General features: G+C 37.1%; 1 pseudogene; it reads left to right on the top strand.

Annotated features, from left to right (window-relative positions):
- Positions 1-256: 256 nt before the first annotated feature.
- Positions 257-5448, top strand: LOC128585557 (Y-box-binding protein 1-like; annotated as a pseudogene).
- Positions 5449-6310: the final 862 nt, after the last annotated feature.

Here is a 6310-nt window from a genome sequence, read left to right as displayed (position 1 = left end):
ACTCAGAATGACTCATGCGGTCACACTAGAAGATCCTCATATACATAGGGCCATAGCCTGAGATTGGCTCATATGCTACAGGATTTCCTTTCTGAGGTAGTAATTTTTCTAGTCATCATTCTACTTGAATTATTCTAGTCTTCGTTCTACCTCTCTCTCCTCCTGCCTGTATGGTGCTGACCTTTTGACTTGCCTTTATCTGACTCTGATACCTGTCGTCTTCCAGTCCTAGATTCCTCACTGGGTTTGAGTCCTCATGGACTCCTCGCAGTTGTGTCTTGGCGATATACTCCAAGTCTCTAGTAAAGTAAAGCCCTTAGGAGAGAGGTAGAGGCACAAATGAAAATAGGTCTAGGGTAAATCAGATTAGAAGATTTCCTTGGAGAATGTGGGGAGGACAAACTAATTGTAAGATCTCAGGGAAAATGTTCTGTGTGGTCTCATAAAAAAAGTGCAAGTAGATAATTAAGGAATGCTTTGGTCACGTCCATTGTAAAAAATAAAAAAAAAGTTTTTTTTAAATCATTTTTTCTCAAGAACTTGGAAACTCGGTGCCCTAATGAACTGTTGAAGGAAATTCTGGGCAACATAATGGTATAGTGTCAGGACAACAGTGAGGGAAGGAAAAAAAAAGGTGTGATCAGGAAGGAGGGAAGAAGGAGACATACACTCACTTTAGGTAATGTGCCATGCTAATTCTGCACTTCCCTGGGGAGGTTTGGTGATTCTTAATACTACACACTCCTGAGTCTCTGATGATCATTTTAGTGGTTCATTAGAGTGAATATGTGTGTGTGTGTTTTAATAAAGTAGGCTTATGTGAAATTGTTTCAGGGGAAAAAAACATCCCCAGAGCAACATGGATTTCATTCTCAGGCCCCTTCTTTTCTCCTCCACCCTCTGACTCTAAGATTTAGTTTGAGAATGCCTGGTTTAATCCCTGCTGTTAGGATTGGGTCAATCCACATGCCAGAAAGCAGCAGAACAAAGAACACTTTAGTCAAATCCTGAATGGGAAGGTGCTTCTTAAATTCACTGTTTCTCCCTTACTGGTAGTCACACAAAAGTGTCAAAAATCTTACCCACTTCTTAACCATAAATTTCTGAAGGCCGAGGAAGAAGAAGGTCTCTAAGACATGCAAATTTTGTAGGTATGTGTTGATAGATAAAGCACCAAGTAAACAAGAGACACTCCTAAAAAATGGTTTTAAAGAGATTAATTTACTCTATTTTTTAAAGAACATGACAGAAACAAAACACAAAAAAGCATGTATCAATTTAACTATTTCATAAATAAAATGTAATTAAAGAGTTTTTTAATTAAATCAACTTGCAAGAAATAACTCTACTTACATTTATTATTATAGTTCATTTTTTTGGTCTGAAACTTCTTAAAATGGCATGAAAAAGTTATGGACAAGATTATCTCCCCACAACTTACAGATCTCAACAGACTTTTTATCTTCAAGGAGCGGAACAGAGAGTGCAAAAAATTACACTAATTACAGAAAACAAAATCTTCAAAGTTGTTTACACATATTTTTAGCTAATCTAAAACTTCCTAGAATAAGATACAGAAAAAATGCTTGGAATAAAATCTGAGGCCATCCATGGTTTGCCTGAGAAGAAAATCTCCAAATTAGTATATTATTGTTCATCAAATTCTGTGGTCCCCAATCCAGAGCAGCATCACAGTCGCTAGAAATCACCAGGCCTTAAAGAGCCTTGAACTCTCACTTGATGCTTGCTCTGTGTTACATGCATGGCGGGATTTAAATACCATAACACTTTAGTCTCAGAGAAGGAAGTGCAATATTAAGTGATTAGTTTCCATTCTTTTCCAAAAAAAAAAAGAATGAGCCAGCAGAGAGGAAGCCCTGTAATACCTCTCAGAGAAAACAGAAGGAACTCAAAAAGCACAGTCGAATCATTTGTACTGAACCATATAGTTGACAAATCTCACCAAACATGATAAGCTGGTAATATCCTGGAGACCATATCTAGGTAAAATGTTTGCAAAACAAAAAGATTGTTGAGTTGAATAAAGTAATAATTACAGAGAGCAGCTGGCTAAAATTTTATTGTTTTTCTTTCTTTTTAAAGTTCAGAGTATTAGGTGGTATCGTGTTAATTTGTTTCTTGCACAAAATGAGTCAAATGTTATTAGTATCCCCCCCCCCAGTGTGCATCATACCCAATAGATGTGAATTTACCCATCCCTTCCTTCCCCCTCTCCCAGTTGCTTTTATATGAGATTTACTTCCAAATGTGCACTTAAAAGTAGAATTTTAATTGTGCCTAAATAAGAAGAGCTCAGGGTTGAGGGGAAGCCTCAAAATCAGAACAATACCTATTTTACTGCAAAGACAAAATTAGAGTAAAGCCAAAATAATTTTTAAGATTTCAAAATGAAATTTTCCTCTTTATGTTACCTCAAGAAAGACTGGAACTGGTTTTTGACCATAAAAAATTCACATTATTGTTATTTTGGATAGGAATGGTTTAGGTTCTTTTTGCACTTGTGGTGATGTGACAGCATTAACAGCATCAGCGGTTTAGGCCATTCCTGTGCTCGGAGTCCAGATCAGCCTTAGGTGTAATTAACTACCTGACCATTTGTTTTCTACTGTGATTGGCTGGCTCAGAAGCAGGAAAAGGACATGATCCCAGGGGATACCCTGAGTGGAGTTATAAGTAACGGTACATGCTCTGCTATGTCACCTCTCACAGGCAGTGAGTCCTTTTTTTTGTAAGTAGTCACCAGGAGGTACATTGGAGTCACAGAACTTATTTATCTTATTAATTTATCTTTTGAACTGAAAGTCTGTACCCTTTGACCAACATGACCCATTTCTCTTACCTTCAGTCCCTGGCAATCATTGTTCTACTCTCTGCTTCTGTGAGTTTGACTTTTTTCAACGCCACATCTAAGTGAGATCACATGGGATTTGTGTTTATGTGACTGGCTTATTTCACTCAGCATAATGTGCTCCAGCTTCATCTATGTTGCCACAAATAAGTAGATTTTCTTTTTTTTATTTTTATAGTTGAATAACATCTCTTTTCTTTCTATTTTTTTCCTTTCTCTCTTTCTCCTTCCTTCCTTTTTTTTTGAGACAGTCTCCCTTTGTCATTCTCAGTAGAGTGCTGTGGCATCATAGCTCACAGCAATCTCAAACTCCTGAGCTCAAGCAATCCTCTTGCCTCAGCCTCCTGAGTAGCTGGGACTAAAGGGTCTGCCACAACACCCTGCTAGTTTTTCTATGTTTAGTAAAGACAGGGTCTCACTCTTGGTCAGGTTGCTCTCAAATGCCTGAGCTCAAGCGATCCTCCATATTGACCCCCCAGAGTGCTAGAATTACAGGCGTGAATCACTGCTCTTGGTCTAGGCTGACTAACATTTCATCTTATTATGTATGTGTGTGTGCATGTGTGTGTCTCACGTTTTCTTTACTCATTCATCTGTCAACACAAGTGGTTGTTCTCATATTTTTGCTATTGTAAATAATGCTACAATGAATATGGGAGTACAGATATTTCTTTGACGCGCTAACTTGATCATTTGTGAATATAAACCCAGAAATGGAATAGCTGGATTGTGCTGGATTATATTTTTACCTTTTTGAGGAATTTCCATACCATTTTCTATGATGGGTGTACCAATTTACATTCCCACCAACAATGTACAAGGATTTCCTTTTCTTCATATCCTCATCAAAAACCTAACTCTTCTCTTTTTTTTTCTAATAACTGTCATAACAGGTGTGATTTGGTATCTGATTATTGTTTTTAACTTGCATTTCCCCAGTGGTTAGTGATGCTGGATATCTTTTTAGATATTTGTTGACCATCTTTGGTATGTCTTCTTTGGAAAAAAAATGACCTTTGCCTGCGGTAAATTCAGAGTATTTTCTTTCTTTCTTTCTTTTTTTTTTTTGGTATTGAGTTGGATAAATTTCTTATATACATTGGACATTAACCCCTTATCAGATACATGGTTTGCAAATATTTTCTCCCATTCTATAGGTTGCCTTTTCATTTTGTTGACTGTTTCCCTTGCTGTTCAGAAGCTTTTAAGTTTGATGTAATTCCATTTGTTTATTTTTGCTTTAGTTAACTAGCACTGAGTTCTTTTTAGGTCCTCTTGTTTCTGGTATTGTGTTTCTTTGACTCTGCCCGGCCCTTTAATGGTAATTTCGTGCCAGTATTTTACCACCTCACCACTTGATTTTGACTTTGGGCATCTACATCCCTCTCCATCTCCTGTTTTGCATAAACTCTTACTTGTCTGTGCCGACTTTTCATTCACTCAATTCTGCCTTTGTTTTACCTTTCTTAATTTCTGGGCAAGTAATCCCAATATCCTTGGATGGGAAATTATCCCAAGAACTCAGAATTCCTAGGACAATGAAGCATGGGAGAAAACTGTTAAAGTAATTGCCCCTTTAGTTTCATAGCTCTAAGTTTTAGGAGTGGACATTTAAATCACTAAATTGATCAGTGTTTTGAGAAATTTACTGTGTAGGCTTTTACTAAATACATAAATTATGATAGAATCTTGCAAAAATATTTTAATATAACGCCTCAATATAACTAAAGATTACTTAATCTGAAAAAGTGATCTAAAAAGAGAAAAGTGCAAGAGGATCATTGCAACGAAAATTTTGGGAACAGTAAAATGGTTCAATGTAAGAAACCAATATGGTTTCATCAACAGGAATGATGTGTTTGTACAACAGACTGCCACAAAGAAGAGTGACTCCGGGAAGTCCCTTCACAGTGTAGGGGATGGGGACACTGTGGAGTTTGATGTTGCTAAAGGAGAAAAAGGTGCGGAGGCAGCAAATGTGACAGGCCCTGGTGGAGTTCCAGTCCAAGGCAGACGGTGACCATTATAGGCGCTATCTATGTTGCAGGGGCCTCCATGCAATTACCAACAAAATTATCAGAATAGTGAGAGTGGGGGAAAGAACGAGGGATCGGAGAGTGTCCTAAAGGCCAGGCCCACCAATGCTGGCCCTACCGCAGGTGAAGGTCCCATCTTACTACATGCGGAGACCCTGGGGGTGGTGACCACAATGTTCTAACGGGGAGAAGAGATGGAGGTGCTGGCAGCCAGGGTGCAGGAGAACAAGGTAGACCAGTAAGACAGAACATGCATCGGGGTTACAGACCACCATTCCGCAGGGGCTCTGCTCACCAAAGACTGCCCGGAGAGGACAGCAATGAGGAGGATAAAGAGAATCAACGTCGCACGAACGCAGATGCCTGGAAAACCCTAAACCACAAGGTGGCAAAGAGACCAAAGCAGCCCATCCACCAGCTGAGAACTCGTGCACTCCCCAGGATGAGCAGGGCCGGGTGAGTAAACGCCACTCACCATCTCCACCATCATCCGGTTTAGTCATCCCACAAGAAGAAACGGACTGTGACAACTGTGATTTGTAACTCTGTTACAAATGTAAGAATAACCCTTACTTAAGAGCGGTGTGAGAAAATGTGCTGTCTTAAATTCATTTGGAAATGAATGAGTGGGGCTTTTAAAATTAAATGATGAAGGAACTAGACCATTTGTCTATCATACAAATGTACTATATTAGTGTAAAGTGTTTATAATAGTTGCACATGGTTGTATGTCATATACTAATGCTGTACTACATTCTCAATTTTAATATAATTTAAAATTGATTTAAAACATGAAGTTTGAAAAAAAAAAAAAAAAGAAAGAAATGAACAAAAGATTGGAACTGAAGGCCTTAAGTGCTTGCTTTTTGCCGGTTGACCAGATAACTAGAACTATCTGAATTATATGTAGCATGGTGTTTTTATTATTTTTGACTAAAGACATCTTTTTTTGGTAATAACAAACTTGTTTTTTTTTTTTTTTTAAAGCCTCATTTTTCTCAAAACACCTTTAAAGGTTTTTAAATTGTTTCATATCTGGTCAAGTTGAGATTTTTAAGAACTTCATTTTTAATTTGTAATAAAAGTTTACAACTTAATTTTTTTCAAAAAAAATCAACAAACTGCAAGCACCTGTTAATGAAGGTCTTATGTAATTTTTAACAAGAGAGAAAATAAAAAAAGAGAAAATATTATAAATCTTGGTAGTAAAATCAAGGTTTAAAAAGTTAGAGGCTAGTATATACGTTTACATAAACATAGAAGCATATATAATATAGTTAATTATATATACATTTAGGCGTTCATGTAAGAGTTTTTAATAATCATATCATGAAATTACTGCAGGTAAAAAAATTATTCTATAATGAAGAAGAGGGGAGTTGTAAAAAAGAAAATCGTTATCTGT

The sequence above is a fragment of the Nycticebus coucang genome, chromosome 5 (genome assembly GCF_027406575.1).
Source record: "Nycticebus coucang isolate mNycCou1 chromosome 5, mNycCou1.pri, whole genome shotgun sequence".
Classification (NCBI taxonomy): Eukaryota; Metazoa; Chordata; class Mammalia; order Primates; family Lorisidae; genus Nycticebus; species Nycticebus coucang.
Note: the sequence above shows the minus strand (reverse complement) of the source record. Positions and strands in the feature narration are given on the sequence as shown.